Source organism: Camelus dromedarius, chromosome 8, assembly GCF_036321535.1.
Source record: "Camelus dromedarius isolate mCamDro1 chromosome 8, mCamDro1.pat, whole genome shotgun sequence".
In the NCBI taxonomy this organism is placed as follows: Eukaryota; Metazoa; Chordata; class Mammalia; order Artiodactyla; family Camelidae; genus Camelus; species Camelus dromedarius.
In genome coordinates this window covers 38,059,198-38,079,566 of record NC_087443.1, presented here as the reverse complement: position 1 = coordinate 38,079,566, position 20,369 = coordinate 38,059,198, and positions in this window count along the sequence as shown.

Here is a 20,369-nt window from a genome sequence, read left to right as displayed (position 1 = left end):
CCAGGCTTCCCTGTGGAGAACTTTTCATTTGAGCCAGCTGAATTCAACTGAAATTCTTCCTTACCTTTTTTTTTTTTTAATATATATAAAAATTTTAAAAATATTTAAAATTCATCAAAATTTCTTTCTCTTTTAAGATGCTTTTCCCATCTACATCAGCTTGCATTGAAACATCCACTAGCTGTGAAATTTGGTGCTTTTTATATGTTTTGATACTCTACACTTATTTATGTATTTTTAAGTTCTTCCTAAAAGATAAAAGATGAAGAAGTATGAGAAAGACATGTAGACAGCTGTCTTGGTTTAAATATTAGATGTGCTGTTATAAGATTGCATGCTACCTTGGCTAAGAGAATTTTGTAATTGTCAATGCATTCCCCTGCCCTCTTCTTTCTTGACTTCTGAAGAATGATTCTTTCTTACTGTAGGAGAGTTCTCTTTTGTTAAATAGGCTTCTCTCATGACAGGTGGAATGTGTTTACATTCAAAAGATCTACTCATATTGAACTAAAATATCTTAGTCTTACTCCCAAATTTCTAGGAGAGGGAATCTAATGAATCCATCAGGATAGAGAAAGATAAGGGAAGCAAGACAGTATTGAACTGAGCAGTAAAAGAGCTTGAAGAGGATGTGGGATTACAGAGGAGATGGTCTGGAGTAGCTGTAAGGTTTGCTGGAAATGGATTGAAGAGAAGAGGAATTTTTATACACTTTTTTATGGTCCTGTGGACTACATATTTGAATCCCCTTTGTGCTTTATGAGAAATACAATGAAGGATTTGGGATTGAAATTATTTTTGGTTTCTGGATTATGTTTCTTTGCATAGGCAACTATTCTAGGAGTGAAACCTGAATCGGTTTTATCAATAAGGATTTCAAATTAGTGAAATACAGCTTACAGTAAAGTTACTTGTCAGTGCAGTATAGTAGAAGTAATGAAGGAGTGTAAGAAAGAAAGGGATAAAATCTAAACGAAGGCTTAATTTCCTTCTTCCATCTTTCTTTAGTTCTACTTGGGTAAATACTATGTACAATATAATGTGTAAGTGCTATGGGGGATGCAAAAGATGAATAGGAAACTCCCTATCATTTGCTTACAATTTAGTGAGAGATAATGTGTTAATCTGCAATGAAATGAAAAGGTTTGAGGAGATAAATGTCAAAAGACAGGTTTGTTCAGAGTTATATGGGTTTTTCAGAAAGGAGATATGACATTGATCTGAGTGGGTAAGAAGGCTACAAGAGGAGGTCAACTTTTTTCAGAGTTCTATAGAGTCAGTACAGTTATGATTTTCGCGCTTGGAATTGGCATAAGCAATAAGGCAGAGAGAAGAGATAAGCAAAGTTACAGAAGCAGAAAAGCTTGAATGTGGTGACTATTTGGGGGACGAGTAGCAAATGGGGACTTTATTTGGAAGTGAGAATTAGGCTCAAGAAGGCAAATGGTCAGAGTTTTCCAGGAAGGGTCATTTGGGCCAGATCATGAATGGTCTTAAATATTAGAGTAAGGAATTTGTACTCTGAGCCATTACAAGTCTTTGAAGACTTGATCTGGGGAATGGCATACTTCCCAAGCTTTGATGTAATATTAGGTTAAAGAAAGGGTTACAAAGAAGGGGAAGAAGAAATAGGTAGGAAAATATAGGATAATTGTGTTAAGATGGTAGGCAGGTTACCCAAATTCACTCTCTTACCAGAATTCCTTTGAAATGATATAAAGGGGATACTTCCGTAAAAACAGTGCATAACTAGGAAGAATGCTATCAGTGGAACAGAAACCTGTAAGATATTTCTGAAAGATAGAAAGTAGAGTGATCAGCTAGATGGAAAAAGGAAACCAGAGGAACCTATAACTCAAAATATAAGCAAGAGGTAAGATTGCTATGAAAATAGGTAAAATTGGGAGATGGCCACAGGTGACTGAACCAGAGTTGGGTCAATATAGGTTAATCAGGTTCCCACTCCTAGAAATTTGGAAGTAAGTCTAGGGTATTTTAGTTCAATACAAGAAGATCTTTTGAGTGTAAACGTAAGAGCTATGGAGTAGTCATCTTCTACCAGTTGTAGAGAAAACCTGTTTACAGAAAGAGAAAAATGACACAGGACATGCTGAGAGAAACTTACTCCCTTCAGCTTTCTGGTTTGTGGCAGTGGACTGAAGCACGTGTCATTGGTTTCTTTGAGACAGCACAGTGGCCTATGTTCCCATGTTAAATACAAAGAAATTCTTCCCATTACTTGCATCCAAATCTTAACTGGTAAAGTGAGTACACTCAGTTCTATGCAAAGATTAAGTGAGTGTTTTTCAAGGAAGTGGATGTGAAATGACAGTTTTTGTGTTTTTTGTTTTTGAAGGGGATTGTTGGGAGATGAAAGACACTCCTTGCTTCATATTGTGTTGGAAGATGTTATAAACTATAAGGAGACCTTGAAAGCAACTCATTTAACTCATCATAAGTCAAATTCATATTGTCTGATTGCATTGGAAAGAAAAAACCCACTGGAAATCACTCTATAACCTCTTAATTAATATTGGCTCATTGACTAATAGTCTGAGGTGAATCCAGTTCCATGGAAAATAACCTCAGTCAGTCCCTTGAAAAATTGTTTGGGCTTAATGTGTTGCTGTTTGTTATATTGTTCCTTGAAACTGAGAAGAGGTTCAGTATTACCTTTCCAGTTCTCAAATTGACTGTGTCTTCTGCATACACCTGATTTATTTCTTTTTCCATATACCATTGAAATATCTAGTAACTTCCAATATTTGAGTATTTGATATATTTGAGTCCAAAGTACATTCTTCAGACTGCCTCATTCACTCTGTAATAGCACAACAATTCTTTGTCAGACTGTGTGTTGTCTTTTTTCATTTGAAAATTATCCTGTAGCTAAATTTGCTATCATGCAGGGCAGAACGATTTTACCTGGTGCCGAGCTCTGACTTGTTACTTCAGCCAGTTTTCTGGAGAGAACTGGGGTCACTAGTTAATGCTAGTTTTAAATCAGATTTTAGTGCCGTGTCCCCTAACAGCCTTGGTGAGAGCAAATTTATCATAGAGGTTTCCATATTCATTTTCATAGTCCCTTTCTCATTGCTACCTACTCCCTTTTTATTTTCTACTTCCCACCTTCCCAAGATACTCAACACTGGAGAACTGCTCCCTGTACATTGCCTTTTACTCCACAAACATTCAGGCCCCCATCTCTGACAAAACGTTTTTGTTCCGTGTCAAAAACACATATTCATTTTTAGATGTTAGTGATGGAAAATATCTTAAAATGGTATTATGCTACTAGAAAATCAATATACTTTTAATAACAATCTTCAGAGTATTGAACAAATGGCTTGTGGTGGTGTCTATAGGTCAAGTAATTTGCACAAGCTACCCACCTGATAGTTACGGAGCTGGGACGCAAACTCCAGTAGTATGGCTGTGGACACTAGATGCCATGTGCTGAGTTGCTGTTCTATATGCCTCTCTACTGAGAAGATTGCTGGGGAGGTACCACAGCCTTTGGGAAGAAAAACGTTTCTACCTTAGTTGCTTCGGTCACACAGTATATCTTCTCAAGACATTTTTGGATTGGGTTTTTTGTTTTTTTGTTTTTAAGTTGTATGAGCTATTTATATATTCTGGAAATTAAGCCCTTGTCAGTCTCATCTTTTGCAAATATTTTCCCCCATTCTGTAGATTGTTATGGTTTCCTTTGGTGTATGAAACCTTGTAAGTTTAATTAGGTCCCATTTGTTTATTTTTGCTTTTATTTCTGTTGCCTGAGTAGACTGCCCTAGGAGAACATGGCTGAAATTTATGTCAGATAATGTTTTGCCTATGTTTTCTTCTAAGAGGTTTATAGTATCCTGTCTTATGTTTAAGTCTTTAAGCCATTTTGAGTTTATTTTTGTGTATGATGTGAGAGAGTGTTCTAACTTCATTGATTCACATGCAGCTGTCCAGTTTTCCCAAAACCATTTGCTGAAGACACTCTCTTTACTCCATTGTATGATAAAATAACTTTTATAATTTGTTTGTCCTCAGAGCAGAACTGTCACAGAGATAATATATAGTCACCTTGTTTAGGTTTTTTGAAATTTAAGCCCAACATATTATCTCCTTGTTTGCTTACTCTCACTGCAGATTTCTGTTTCTTGTTTTCAAAGAATCCTAATAGGCTTCAGGGAAGAGAATCGGGAGCTGGGTGTTGGATAGGGGAAACTGTTTCTGTCCCTTAGGTTAGGTGGCTCATCAGGTAGAGGGCTGTTTGAATGAAGTCTTTAAAAACGGATAGGAAGACATCTCTCTCAGTCCTGGATCAAAACAAAGCCATAGATGTAGAGGGATGCCATCTTTGACATAAGGCTTGACATTGTATTTGCCACTTTATTTTCCCCTGGTGCACAATGGGAGCATGATTGATCCATGAAAGCTTTTCCACCTCTGGTTTTCATGACTTTGTCCCCAACATTTTGAGAAAATACAGTTATTAAAAAAGAACACATCCGCTCTAAGCTCTTCAAAATAGAATAATGACATTTTCATAGCAAGTGATAGTGGGCGGAAGTGTGGGGATGTTCAGCTGGCTGAAATCCAGAGGTTTTTAAAGAAGTAGAGAAAGGTCATTCACCTCTTAAAAAGTGACAGTTGTGAAAACAAGCCAATTTTAGAATTTGTCATCTTATGTTAACAGTGTACCCTTTTGTAGTCACTGATATCTTGTCAGAGTAAACGCCAGCCGTAAAGAGCTCAGCTGCAGGCTTTGCTGAGGAGATAGAAATCTTGCATTTTAGGTCTGTGTATGTTTCCTTGGCTTGCTCGAGGGAGGTGTGGTGGAAAGAGCTTTGGCTGGGAATCATAACCCTTCGTCCGTCCTGGCTGTGACATTCAGCAAATGGTTTTTTGACATTGCAATTCGTGAATCTCTCTGCTTTCTCAGTCCCGTCATCTGTAACATGAGTAAGTTGGACACGGATATCCCTAAGATCCTTTCTAGCTTGAAAATTCTGTGATTCTAAGTCCTGGATAAATACCATGAATCACAGTGGTCTCTGCACTAGTAGTATTTTCCCCCCCAGATTTTCTCGAGCAAATAATTGGCTTGTTAAAAGTCCTTGCTTAGTGTTTAATCACGGTGGACAGTTTGCCAGTGGCATGTTGGAAGAAAAACTGTTCAGCAGCATTTCCACTCAATCGTCCTTGATTGACAGTGAGGGAGACCTTGGCTGTAGCCAGATCCACTTCTTTGCATCTTGTCTCTTAGGCCAGCATTCTCGTCACCTAGTAACCTCTGAACCAACTGCTCAGAGATGCTTCTTTTGGTGTATCTGTGCCTGGAAATAGGCCTTAAAATGATACGTTGTTTCTCAGGATGATTACTAGTAGAATCCCACGTTTCGAAAGCTACAAAGAAACTGAGACAGCATGGGGTCTTGTGATGGTCAGTTTCATGTGTCATCTTAGCTAGGCTATAGTCCCCAGTTATTCAACCAAACACCAACCTATGGGGTGCTGTGAAGGTATTTTATAGAGATGATTAATGCTCATAATCAGTTGACCTGAAGTAAAAGAGATAATCTGGGTGGGCCTCATGCAATCAGTTGAAAGGCCTTATGGGCAAAACTGAAATTTCCCAGAAGAAGTCTTTCCTACTGGCTGCAGCTTCAGCCTGTGCCTGAGAGTACCAGTTTGCCTGTCTTGATGGCCTGCCCTATAGATTTCAGACTTGCCCAGCTAGTCCCCACAGTCTTATAAATCAACTCCTTGCAGTGGATCTCTTAATCTCTGTCTCCTAGTGGTTCTGTTTCTCTTATAGAACCTTGTCGGAAACAGACCCCAAACCCAGCATTTTGTGGAGAGAGAAACTAGAGTTCAATCCCCAGAGTTCATAAATGGGAGAGCCACCTGTCTTGACTTCTAGGCTTATGAAAATCCTACAACACCACATGTCAATTGCCTAGAATCCAAGGGCATAGGTGTAATACATGAAGGACTCCCCCCTCCTCACTCCATGCATCCAACTATGTTCACTATAGTTGGTAAATATGTTCATTGACCAAATGAGGAAGTTTGCCTGATGTTCATACGAATCCAAAGGTAAGAAGCCATGCTTGTTTTAATGTTCGATGACCTCCTCTGTATTGCTGTTAGGTATATTTTTTATTAAATTGTCAGGTGTGTACATCTTGTCCCTAACTGGAATGAAAGTTATTTGAACAGAAGGGAACATGACAGATGTTTTAGCATAGTGTTTGCATCTTGATAGCTCTCAGTAAACAGTGATCGAAGGAATAATGGAGCCTCCCTGACGACAAACTTCCCTACCTGGGCAACAGTGTCTTAGAAGGCTTAAGAATGTGTGCTACCCTCCCTCCCATCAGAGAGACAGTAACTTTACTCCTTATTAGCTACTTTAACTTGGCACAAAAAAATATCCCTTACATATCAGCATTACTATTATTACTATTGTTTTAGTTATTACTAGTATTATTCCTTTTGTTCCCATAGTGAAGTCCCTGCTTGATGTGGTGGCCAGTCAGATTTGGGAGACCTGGGTTATCTCAGGGCAGTAAGGAGGGCAGCAGAGGGGTTTGTTGATATGGGGAATGGAGGGTGGTGAGTTGCCTGGCTGAGGTTGAATCCAGAACTGAGGGTAGTTCATTTGGCTCTGCAGTCCTCAATCCGCCATCTACAGAAGTGCTCTTGGTGGGGAAGAGGATGCAGCTGGCCTCTGAGTCTCCTTCATTCAGCCCAAAGTGGCTATAGTTATTGATACTGGTTTCTCAGGGCATCTTAGCAGCTGGAGGGAAACGTTGTGTTTTTTCAGGAGCAGTAAGTAAACAGTGCATTTCCCTGCAGGATAATTAGAAAACCAAAGAGTTTGTGCTGTGAAATCAAGTAAGGAGCCAGTTGTTCATAATTTACTTAGAACAGCCACTTGGTGGGCATCCCCTGAAGGACCCTGGTGGTGTGTGTTGCGGGAAGGGGAGGGAGGCACTACAGGTGAAACAGTACCCTCTCCCTTTGGGAAAAAGGTAGCCTTCAGGCAAAAGGTACTACCCAGTGCTTGGTTCCTTCTGCCAGGGCTGCTCAGAGATGAGCTCTCTGCCCAGTTAGGCAGCCTCTGTGGAGATTGCTTTCATCAAGGCTTGTTAATAATAACAGAATGTTCTTACTGCTTTCACATTTACTTTGAAGCTTACATTTATCTGCCAGAAGGAAATGTTTGTCTTTCCCCTGAGCTGGTAGGTGAGCCCTGGAATTAACAGATGATGTTTCTCCAAATACTGCTCAGTTCAGCACTATCATTAGTCCCTTTCTTTGCTTGGGATTAATGGCCAGGAAAATGAAGACTCTTCATAGGAAATCTGGGCATGAAGATAAAGAGAGGAACCTGGTAAGAAAACTCTCAGATCCCATCCACAGTTTAAAGACTCAGGGCTTTGCACGCTGACTCCCCAACACCCATTCAGTCCACTGGGAACTGGTGGCAGAGAGGGAAAATTATTGCATTAACATCCTTAAATGCTGCTTCTTTTATGTAACTCTCTTCCCTCAAAACCCTTATTGGCTCTTCACTTCTTACCCTATATTATTGAATTCCTTAGCTTGGGTTTCAGGATTGCTCATAATCTGGCCTTATATACTACCTGCTCAACAACTACTTGTAGAGTTATGACTGAGATAATCCATAAAACACAAAGCACAATTATCTTCCACAGGGTGGAAAATAAATAGGTTTTATTAACATTATTTTTATTTGCAAAATCTATTGCTTTTGTCTGCTCAGCACCCATCCACTATCCTCCTCCTTCTAGTAACAGTATCCCTACCTTAAAGAAGAATTGCCTCCCTTTTCCCATCAAAGTTATGGATAAGCTGGCCAATCACAGTGCCCCATCTTCCATCTCCCTGGCTACAGAGCTTGGTCTGCATTGGACATGTGACTTAAACTGGGTGAAGAAAAATCCTTTCCTGGCATTTTTCAAATGGGAGCTGGAAGAAAAGCTCCTTTCGAACTCTGGATATAAAGTTGTTATTAAGCCCAGAGCTGCCTGTGACCATATTTTTATCTCGTGGTGGAGGAGGGGTAGGTGACCTAAGGAAGAAAAGCAAAAAATAGAAAGAAACAACAACAAAACCCCAGAGATGCGTGTGTGTGTGTGTGTGTGTGTGTGTGTGTGTGTAAAGAGAGGAATATAAAGAAAGAAAGAAATATTAAAATTCCCAATTCTGGTAGTTTCTAAGTCCAACCCTACTTACAAATTTCTTTGGATTGGACATGTGAGCCTGTAATTGTTCCCTTTTGTGTTCACTAATTCAAAATGGCTTTTAATCTCCTGCTGGCCACTTGGGATATAAGGATAAATGAAGCACAGCTCCTGCCCTCAAGGAATTCCATTTCATGGAGAAGCTAGAAACATAAATATCATATGCAGTCAAAATTTCAGTAGCAAAAGTGTATACTAGACAATTTGTGCCATGAAAGCCACTCTCCTAACCTGGCTACCACTTCTGGACCCCTGTTTCTAGTTTGTGATGGTTCCAGAGTTGTCTGGTGTCTGAGTCCATGACTGTAAGAAGTATCAGCTAGCACTTATTTTGCTTTGTCCCTCTGCCACCTGGAGTTCCCTATGGCATAAGACATTTTAGTAAACGATGAGGACTTTGCAGATAGTGCAGGGCTTTCTTCCTGAGATTAGACATTGAATAGCTGAGTGACCCTTAAAAGAAGTTCTGTAATAGGGGTTCTTAACCTAAGGTTCATAGACCCCCAGAAACATTTTACAGATAGGTGTAAGGGAAATACCTCTGTAATGTTATGCAACTTCTAAGTCACATGATATTTTTTTGGAGATGTGGAGAGAGTCTCCAGCTTTGGTAAGATTCTCAAAGGGATCTCCCTAGGCCTAAAAATGCTCAATAGGGAGGTCATGTAGAAGAACTCCCAAAATGTGGTGAAATGACTGTGGGGGAAAATGCAACAAGAATCTTAAAGGCTGCCCTGGAGCTCTGGAGCATATAGGGAACTCTCCCTGGCAAGTCTGAAGAATATGGACAACCCAGCTAGCTTAGAGTCATAAAGTCATGGTGTCTCTTCAAAAGGAACCTCCCACGATATTCAACCAAAGACCTCTCCCAAGTTCAAGAGATGGAAAAAGACCGTCTCAGATTTCCAGTAAGGTGAATAATGGGATTAAAATGCCAGTAGATGAAAATCCTTCCACCTGGAGAGACCTCTTGATGGCTGCACAACTTCATTATTTCCTTTAGTGCACTATGCGGTTGTCCCCTCTTATGACTGAGGTTTTCTGTCTATATTCAGCTTAAATTCCTACACCATTTTAAGTGACATGATCATGCCGCCACTCCTGACACTCATTATTCCCTTATGTAGTTTTATTCATCTTCTAGCATGTATCATGCACTGAGGTGTTAGTTATTTGTGTAATTTAATTACATATTTATTTATATTTATTTTCTATCCCCCTCAGCAGAATGTAAGCTGTATAAGAAAACAAACTGTAGTAGACTTGCTTATATGTCATGTTCCAGGCACAGAATATCTGTTGAATGAATGAATATATAAAAGAATGTCTTCCCTTTATTCTTCTACCTATCTGAGTATTAATTGTTCTCTCTGCTTCTTGTAAAGGGAGAACAATGTGAAAGTCAAAAAGCACAGTCCATAGAATCAGATAGTTCAGCTTTGTCCTGAATAATATCTTTATTGGTAATAGTTACAATGATAAATGAGATGAAGGTGGCTTGCTGTCTTGAGAGGCATGAAAACCACGCACATTAGTCTCTTTACTCAATTCTACAGATATGGAGGGTCTATTATGGGTTAAGAACGGACCTCAGGTTCTACTCTGAGCTCTGCCACACACTAGCTGAGAAATATAGGCCAAATTATTTGATCTTTCAAGTCTTAGTTTCTTCATCTTTCAAACAGCACCTCCCTCATTATCTCTGTGAGGTAGTGTGTTACCGCACTTAATGCAGAGTCTAAAACGGGAGTTAGTGCTTAGAAAATGTTAGTTATTGGTATGTGCATACTGAATACCCAGTGAGTTAACTGCCATCATGGAGCCTTTTCTGACCATGCTAGTACCTCTCTGTGTTCTCTTATGGTATTTATGATTTATCTCTCATCCACACAGTGGCTGTTTTGGTCATTGTCTGTGTATGTCTGTTGTTGTCTGTGTGTATGTGCTATATTTTCTCAAATAGATTAAGTTCCCTGAAAGCTTACACTTACTTTTGATCTTCCAAAGGGCACAGTTCATCATCAAGCACATAGTCCCTTTAGTTTTTGGTGATTTATTGGAATGGGGAGTCCCGTCCACCCTGATCCCTTATACTTTTCTCTCTGTCCTATTCTGTTTGCTTTAAAGAAAGGTGACTCCCTTAAAATGTACATTTTCTCCTCCCTTAATGCTCAGAGGGGGCTCCAGATAAGCCAGATGCATGCCTCTTTGCTTGCTAATACCTTACATGAAGAAGTACCCAATCCACCAGTTGTTCCTTTCCAGGACCCAGCTAAAATGACTCTAGAGCAGATGGCTCATCTCTGGAATCTTTTTAGAAGGAGGAATTTCATTGTAACTTTTATTGAAACCTGAACCTATTTCTTTCTTGATTTTTCCATCTATAAAATGGGGATTATAAAGGTCCTAGGCAAGTTTGTAAGAAGACTGGACAGTTTCTACCCATCACTTCTAGCTGTGGCATCATATAAGAGAGCTTAGTTCTCATTGTTAGCAACTTGGAGCATTGTTGCCAGTCTACTTTAGTGCTTTCCTTCACTTTCATTTTAGTTGCTTTGAAATATATCAATGATTGAAAGTTTCTTCATGGAAATCCCACAGGGTTTCAGGCCCAAGAGTTTTTTGTTTTTGTTTTTTTTCTTTTTGGCCAGTTCTTTAACTCTCAGCTCAAATATCACATCTTTCAGAAGCCCTCCCTGACCTCCCAATTAAGTCATGTCCCCTATTACAGAGTCATAGTGCCATGTAGTTTTCCTTTATAGTCTTTATTAGAGTTTGGAAATAGTCATTGATTTATGTGATTACCTAGTTGCATTCTGCTTTCTCCATTACACTTGACCAATTCGGGGATAATTTTACTTAGCGGTGTCTGGTATACAGTAGTCACTCATTAAAGTTCAATAGCAAATCAGTGAAGAGAAATGTTCTTTGTTGGTAAGGAATTAGAGAAGGACCTGATTCTTCTGAAACCAGGAAAGGCCTGATGGTTTTACTCTGTACTTCTTTGGGAGGCCTGTCATCTTATTTATAATCAGAAAGACAGGCCGGCAGATAACCATGGAATGCAGCTGGTCTGAAACTCAGGAAAACAGCATCTTGCTGACACATGTCTCTAAGCTCTTGGTAATGCTTAAGTCTATGCATTAAACCTCATAAATAGTGTCTGATGAGAAAAGTAGTGATTTGGATCAAAGTGGAACAGGAGTCAGGGAGCAGTGTCTAGGACATGAAGGAAATTAGATTGCTCTTCCTTTAGGACTGCTATGGCTAGACAGGCTGCAGAGCAGACCACTGCCACATAGAACAATTTCACTATTGGATAATCACAAATGCCTATGATATCCAGAGGAAACATGCCTCTTTTTCTCATTGATTTCCTTTTAGTCCTTATAAACTGTACCTGAGAAGTGTGTCTGGAGGTCTCATCTCACTCGTCTGCCCTTTGTCTTCTCTTGCCCACTTTCTATTCTCGTATACTTTCTACTCCTCAGTTGCCCCTAAGGGGCCCAGCTCTTTCCTGGATAGCTCCAAGCCCCTTCAGATTCTGGCTATGTTTCTTCACTGATTCTGGAGAACTTGTACAGGTCCCTAATGAGTGCTACTATATATGGTTCTTTAAGATTCTTCAGGGTAGAGCAGCCTCAAGACCAAAAAGCCTTTCCTTTGCTAATTTTGACCCCTTTCAACATCATTTTGCTGATATATTCTGCAAGCAAATTCCTTGTCTCTTTACTCTTCCTGCCAACTGGAGGATATATGCATAGGATAGTGTTTCCCAAATTGTGTTCTGTGGAATACCAGTTCGAGGAGGTATGTACTTACTCACTTATCAACACATAATTAGTTAATATTTATCATGTTCTGGGTTCTGTGCTAACCATTATGGATAAAAGGGAAAAACAGTCACGGGCTCCCCTCTCATGGAGCTTATCTAGAGAGGAGACAGCTATTAATGAAGTAATCAGACAACTGTATGTGAAATTTTCATGTGAGATGAGTTTCACACATGAGAAGTGCTATGAGAGCATACAGTCGAGGATAGGGTTGGCAACATTTTTATGTAAGGGACCAGACGGTAAATCTGTTTGGTTCTCAGGGCCAAACAATCCTCACTTCAACTATGAAATTCTGCTGTTGCAATATGAAAGCAGTCACAGACAACACATAAACAAATGAGCATGGCTAAGTCCTTACACAACTTTAGGGATACTGACATTTATGTCTTATGTATATGTCACAAAATATTATTCTTTGTTTGACATTTTTCTACCACTTAAAAATGTAAAAGCTATTCTTAGTTGGTGGGCTTCACAAAAGAGGTAGTGGGCTGCACTTGGCCTACGGGCAAAAAGAGTTTGCCAACCTTTCCTCTAGGGTTTAGGGAAGCCTTTCCTGAAGGAGAGATGTTTGATCTGAGATCTGAAATCAGAGTAGGGTAACTGGGTAAGGTGGGGAAAGTGGCGGTGGTGGGAATGCTGGTGAAGGCTAGTGCGCTAGAACTGCTTCAGGATGTTAATGGTGTTGCAAATAAAAGGGAATCTATGTAAAAGAGGTTTTATTTTGGATGATGGAAATGTTTTAGAACCAGATAGAAGTGGTGTTGGCACAACATTGTGAATGTACTGAATGTCACTGAATTGTTCATTTAAAAATGGTTAATTTCTAGACTGAATTTCACCTCAGTAAATTATTTAAATAAAAAGATTTTTAAAAAGGGAATCTATGGTGATATAAGGGAAATACCACCCCTTTAAAGTTTCTGAGATGTTCTAGCAGTAAAAGAAATCTATTTGATTTTGCTTAAACTGGTGTTTCCCAAACCTTCTGGTCTATACAACCCTTCTTAGGCTGAATACCTCCTAACAGGTAGGGAACACATTTTTTGGAAAGGCAAGTCTAGGGAATCCTTTATATAAAGGAACTCTAGAGTATACTGAGCTTTTTTACACCAAGAAATTTATCCGTGCAAATGACCCTAGAGTCCATGTAGTGCTTTCAGTGGATATTTCTGAGAATTTGTGTCTCTTTACTGAGGGATCTGGTAGGCTAGGATTTGACATAACTGTTTTTGCAAACAGTTTAAGTGTGAACTTTCCTGGGGGCAATGGGGTGGGCTGTATGGCTCCCAGAGGCTCCCGTCTGCCATTTAATGAAGGCATTATAACTGCAAGAGAATTGAATGTATTTTACCAAATGCTCAGTGGGGAAAACAATAACAGTAGATATTTTGCTGATGATGACATACAGCTTCTCTGGAGAGCTGTGAGAACCTATTGATTCTCACTTCATAAAATGCTTATTTGAAAACTCTAATATCTGTAAGAGTTTGCCAAGTGCTGTTCCCTTAATCTGGTTTCTCCCAGAGCCCCCAAGTGAAAGTGGAAAAATTTGTCCTACTTCTGTATGGCCTCAAGTATCTAGACATTCTGAGTTGATTAAACCAGATATTTGGATAGTAGGTTGCATTTTCCACCAGTTACTTTGGCTATATGTGTCCTCTCCTTAAATGTGTACATGGATTATTTGTTGTTGTGTTTTGAACTCAGATCAATGTCCCCATCTAATTCTTTAAAAATTCTCCTACTACAGCCAGAGGAAACTTTGATAAATGCTTTTTGATTAGCACTTGTCAAACTTTGTTTAGCCCTTGGTCTGGGATTGCTTTCCTGTGGTAGCTACTTGTTGGGGCTCAGGGCAGGGTGCACTAAGTCTTGATATTTGGCTTGTCTAGGAAGCCAGTTAACACTGTGAAATGGAAATTTCAAGGGAAGCATGCATGACTACAACTAAATAACTGAGTTTACCCTTTTTTCTGCCAGTCGCTTTCTCTTATTTCTGTCTGTGTCTTTTTAATTGCCACACTTCAGCCTTGGATCAAAACAAGAGAAAAATAAATAAACAGTTAGAGCCTCTGCTCCTTTGCTCAGTACTGTCGCTGAGGTAAATAAATGATTTGGGTGATTCTGCAGCACTTTTCCATTACACTTTTAGAGGAAGCAGCATTCATTATGTGTCAGAGCGATTTGCTGTAAATGGTCTTGATTTCATTTTTTCTACAGTTTAAATCCTCAGTCGGACTCCATGTACATCTTGGGACACTTAGGACACTGAAGCTGAAAGGGACTTACAGATTTTCAGACTGAGGCTTTCTTGTTCTCAGAAGAGGAAACTGAGGTCCTGAAGCAGTGGTAGGGGAAAGGCTAATGCCTATCTCCTGACTCTTCCTGTGGGGTTCTTTCTGGTCCAGCTTCTGTTTGCCACCCAGTACCTGCGTTCCTTCTGACATACTGCTGATGTTCTCTTTTAATTCAATGTAGACAATGGCCCTACAAGACTTAACTTTAAGACATAAGAGTGTTTACCTCCCAAAAGAGTAAAACAATGATATTCTTTCTTCTATGTAGAAGGAGAGACGTGCTAATTTTTATGGGAAGCAGAAATGGGACGTGCCAGTTATATAAGTGGAGAGGAGAGTGTGGGAGTGGAGATAGGGAGTCTTTTACAGTTGCCAGAGATAGAGTCTCATAAATAAACTGAGCACAAGTAGTAAAGAAACTGCTTTTGCTCTCTGTGTATAGACAGCTGGAGGGAAAGGAAAGCACTAAGGGATTTATGTCGACTGGTTACTAAGCTTCTTTACAAGCTTGTTTACAGGGCATCTGTGTAAGGTAAGGCAGCAGCAGGTAGGGGTAAGTCATTTGGAAAGGAGCAGTTGAGGCTCTTTTTTTTTTTTTTTTTTTAAATTAACTGAGAAGGGTAAAGCACTTACTTTTTAAGAGCTTTTGCTCACAAGTCAGCTTTAGTTTGAGGGAGTTGGTGCCCATTTACGACAAGGCACTTGTGAGCATACTCTGCATATGGCACTGTGTCAGAAACTTTGGGCATAGGTGAAAACAAACTCCTGTCTCCAGATAGCTTAAATTAATTGGTGATTCTTGAACATGGACTTATGCATAGGATTTGCCAGATAAAACACAGGATACCCAGGTAAATTTGAATTTCAGATAAATAACAAATAATTTTTTTTTTTGGATTAGAAGCATGTCCTGAATATTGCATGGGGCATGTTGGGGGTTCTGGATTATTATTTGCTAAACCTGGTAATTTTATTCATGGATGGATGTTTTTGGTGAGGTTCAAAGATTTTATTGAGATTAAACTAGGATGGATCTTTGGGATAGTTCTAAACCCTTTATTTTAGATGAAGAGAACCTTGGCTTAGAGAAAATAAGTGAGTTGCCTGGGTTCACATAGCTGGCAGGTGGCTGAGGTTGGCCCTGTGTTTTCTAATTCTTAGTTTCATGTAGCACACTGATTTAAATAGTAGAATGAGCATCATGGGCTGGGATGTTCAAGAAAGCTACAGAAAGTGAGACTTGAGCTGGATTTTGAATGAAGATAGAATGGTGTGGGGAAGGGATTCTGATGGAAGGGCAAATGTAAGCAAAGGTAGGAATAAATTTTTTTTTTTTAATCAAGTAATGGAAAAGATGGCACTGTGGGACACAGATCAGTCATTGGACCAATGGATTCATGTGGAGGAGGAGAGAAAACAGGGAATATTGAAGAGGTAGATTAGATATAAGTTAGATTTTATAGCACTTGGCTGCAAGTTTAAGGATTTGGACATTGTTTGAATGCCGTAAGGAGGAGATTTTAAAGGTTTTTGATTAAATAAGTCAGCCCTATGTCAATGACAAAATAATTTTGAAAGAGAGTTGTTTTAAGAATTTGAATACCAATTTTTGAAAGTCCCTAGGGTTAATTTACCACTCAGGTAGCTAGAATGATCACCCATACACTTTTCACTTCTCTGAGGAGGAAGAATAGCAGCACTCCCATTTCCTTTAGAAAATGAGCCAATAGTGGTGGGGCATGATAGGAATTTCCCACTGTGATTATAATCACAATTCTGGTGGGGGAGGCTGAAGTTGAGAACTGTGTGTGTGTGTGTGTGTGTGTGTGTGTGCGCGCGCGCACGCACGCGCGTGTGCACACGCACTTCCAAAGCAGCAAGATCTAAGGGACAGATATAAATCCTTGTCTTGAAGAAATTATCTGAGTTCGGTACCTAAGGAATATCTCAATGAACAAGTGTAATCCTGTTAGAAATTTTTGGAGTAAAGATATTGGTGGGGAGAAATAAGACTCAATGAATAGGGTTTGGGAGGTCTATTGGCTGGAACCATACAAAAAGCCAATGACACCCCAGTAAGTCTGGTTGACTTAGTAGTCAGGAAGTAGATCTTCTGCACTTGTGGCTGGGAGTTCATTAAATTTGGAAGAGTAGGAGAATCCCTCATAAAATAGCAGATCAACATAATTTCTGACCCAGTCCCTAAATGGTCCAAGGCTTGTCCAACTCTGTGGGAGCTGTGCTCTGAGGTTAAACTTTGTGTGCCCCAAGGAACTGCTTTCTCTGTGGAAGAGTCCTGAATGGAGTTATGAAGGCACAGGCCCTGGTGGGAACTAGGGATGTAAAGGAGTTGACACACTGAATAGGTTGCAGCTTGTGCTCTACTCTTTAAAATAGTTGCCTCTTCCTAGTATTGGATCTGACATTCAGGGATAAATATAAGATACCCCATGGGCTTTGGAACGTCCCAAACTGAACTCCTGAGATTCGGCATCTGTGCGTAATTACTTAGGGCACATAATTCTTTTATGGGTCCCCACTTAGTAAAGCATTTACATTTACATTCACAGCTCATTAGGTTGCTTGTGAATTTGATTTGAACATTTTAAGTGGGATTGTTTTTAATCTTTGGAGGCACTATAAACCCACAGTCACGCTCAGCTGCCACAGACTGTTGAAAACCGTATAACTAGTTTGCTTCTCTTCCTAAAGGAGTTTTATAAGGTAAGAGCTGAACTGACCGTGAATATTCTAAGGAGAATTTTTTTCTTTTTCTTTCTGAGCCCAAGGTTTATGGAGCTATTGTGATCAAAAGTAAAGTTACTTGAAACTCTGATGGAGAAAGAATGAAATTAAACATGACTTTTGAATTGTTATAAAAATCATAAAATAACAGATCTTTCAACCAGATGTTTAATTTTAAAATAGCAAACATTGCAGACTTTCTGGAGACTGTCAATGGTTTGAAAAACCAATTCAGTCTCTTCCCTTGGGCTCTCACACTGCTTGGTAATGAGCACTGTTGGTCTTTAGCAAGGCAGTCACTACCAGCAGTACATTCAGAAGTGCACCATCTAATGAAAAAAAAATTTTTTTTAGGAAAACAGATACATTTTGCAATTTATTCGTGGTGCCAGGTGTTCCTTAGCTGTGCACTTTGGGGCTTGAGTTAAGTGCCTGCAGTTTTCCTTTTTCATGGGAAAACTATAAAATGAGAAATTTGCTGTTGTGCTATGCTTGATGAAGGCAGTTCCTCCTTGAGTATCTGCAGGCATGTTTGATTTCAAATTCAAATGTAATCTTAAGGAGACCTTTCCTCCCGCGCCTTGATACTTCAATCTGAGTCTTGGTAGTACAAGCTATACATGGAGCAGGTGCAAATTTTAGCTTGATTTTCAACATCTAGTAGAAAAGACTAGTTTATCCCTTGCAACCTTGGAAATAATTTGTTAGAGTTAATTAGTGTTTGTTTGGATAATCATATGGTTGGGGAAGTACTGGAAGAAATGCTCTCCAGAGCTTCTGATACAAAAGAAGTGCTTTTGGGGTAATTTTTCTAAGGTAACTTACTCGTAGGAGAGTTATTAAGAAGATCAGAAAAAGGCATTGGAGAAAGCAGTGTTCACACAAGGATCCATCTGCTTTATGATAGGCTGAAACATCAATGGTCAGACTGTGAGACACTGAGAGAAACAGTAAAAGGTGGAATCTCCTTTTCTGTCCTCTTTCCCCACCCTCTGAGTAGGCCTGCCCTGTGGAGCAGTCCTCAGTTGCATTCTTGCCTTTTGTTGTACTCATGCCCTCCGTCTTGGCTCTGTATCTGGTTCCCTTGGCTCCTAGATCTGCATACAGTCCTCTGACAGTTCTAATTTTTCAAGCTTTCCACAAGTCTAGCTAGGCTTCCCAATCAACTCTAGTGATTTCTTTCCTGTGGGACTAGTTGCTGTCTGTGTAACCTCTGGAAGACAGAAAGTGTCCCCAAGACTTTGGAGCTTCCCAGAACTCAGTCTACAGATTGCAACTGAGACTTGTACCTATTTATTGCAGATTGTTTTTCCCCTTAGAAATGTATACTTCAATGAGGGGTTGCTGTGGTCTGAATGTTTGTGTTCCCCTTGCCCCCACACACCAAATTCATATGCTGAAATCATAATCCCCAAAGATGATGGTATTAGGAGGTATGGGACCTTTGGGAGGTGATTAGGTCATGAGGATGGAAAAATCCCGAATGAAATTAGTGTCTTATAAAAGAGGCTTCAGGAAGATCTCTAGCCCCTTCTACCTTGTGAAGACACAGTGAGTTGCTGGCTGTGAACCAGAAGAGGGCCTTCACCAGAACATGATCCTGCTGGCACCTTGACCTTGGGCTTCCCAGCCTCCAGAGCTGTGAGAAATAAATTTCTAATGTTTATAAGCTACCCAGTCTGTGGATATTTTGTTATAGCAGCCTGAACAGACTGGAACAGGGATTCTGCATGTTAGAGACCTTCCATGTTGTAGAAAATGGTAAAGTTACAGTTTATATTTCAGTTGGACTCTAAACTGTGGAAATTAACCATATACTAAGGGGCATGTGGAAGGAACAAGTGAGTTTAGCTGTGGCAAATGGTGGGCTTTCCACCGTGCACTACACTACTACTCTAGGAGGTGCCGTTCCCTACACCCAAATGTGAATGGCGTGCCCTGGAGTTATGGTCTGTGGCAGCCCTAGTTGTCTTGGCAGATGAATTTGTTAAATGCCCAATCAGATAGATTCTAAACATCTTGAAGACCGTTCCCCATAATGCCTTTTGCATGTGCTTATTAAGAATTGGTTGAAAGAATGCATTTCAATATGATCTGGACAGGAAAAGTACAATAAACTGTAAAGGCAAAATAAGAGAGAAAGTGGTTTCTTTTCATACAACATCTAGACCTAGATGACTTAAATTTTAGCTGTGGCTTTAATATTTACTAGCTGTGTACCCTCTTTGAGCCTCAGTTTCCTTATCCATCACATGTGCATAACAACTGAGTTTTCAGAGAGTTGTGGGACTCAGATGACATTATAATTGTGTAGTTTTTCCCTAATGAGGGTATTTTCCCAGCTCAAAATGACCCCCTTGACTGCTGGCCTCAACTCACCATCCTTAGGAATGGGACTCTGGCTGTCATGTTTGATTAATGTGATCTAACACCTACTTGAAAATAAGGGATTGAATCAACAGTAGCACTTGCCCTGAGCTGGACCACTCAGAATCCCTGCCCTGGGAAATTTGAAAAAGGGCATGAAAGAGTCAGTCTCCATTGTCTGAGAGTGTAATTTGGAAACCCAAGATGTAAGGACAACCATCTTCTCCCAGCCACATGAACAACTGAGTAGCAGAAAATGTTGGTCTTCTAAGAAATAAGGAAGAAACAGATATGTAAACAGAATCAGAGGGTAAAAATGATGGACAGGTGCTTTCTGGGTTACAGAGACCCTGCTGCATCTTTGCCCTTTTGAGGGGGATCTGAAACATTCTTGTATCCTGATAATAAACTCCCATTTAATGCCTCAGCCAATTCAAGTTGGGTTTTGCTTACTTCATTCAAAGCATTAGAGGGTCTTGTGATGCATTTTCTAATACAATAATTTTTTCTGCTAGATTTAAGTATAGCGTTAAGTGCTCCTCTACCTCAGAGAAGGAGAAGATCTTTGTATTTTAAAATTATTAAGGAATAGGGGTGTTTTTCTGACAGTTTTGATCAGAATCCCAGAATTTCTAGCTATGCCACTGTCTCTTCTTATTCTCTCTGAAAGTAACAAGCATCCCAAACCCAGCATCGGTCTCCATGGTGACCAGGAGTCCCCTGTAATATCTGCCTGGTGAGGGCCACACAGCATTGATGGCCACAGACGTGTGCAGGATGCTGAATTAGTGCTGCAGGGAAGCGTAAGGAAAGAAACCAGGCCATTGAGGCTCTTTTTATGCAATTAATGACTT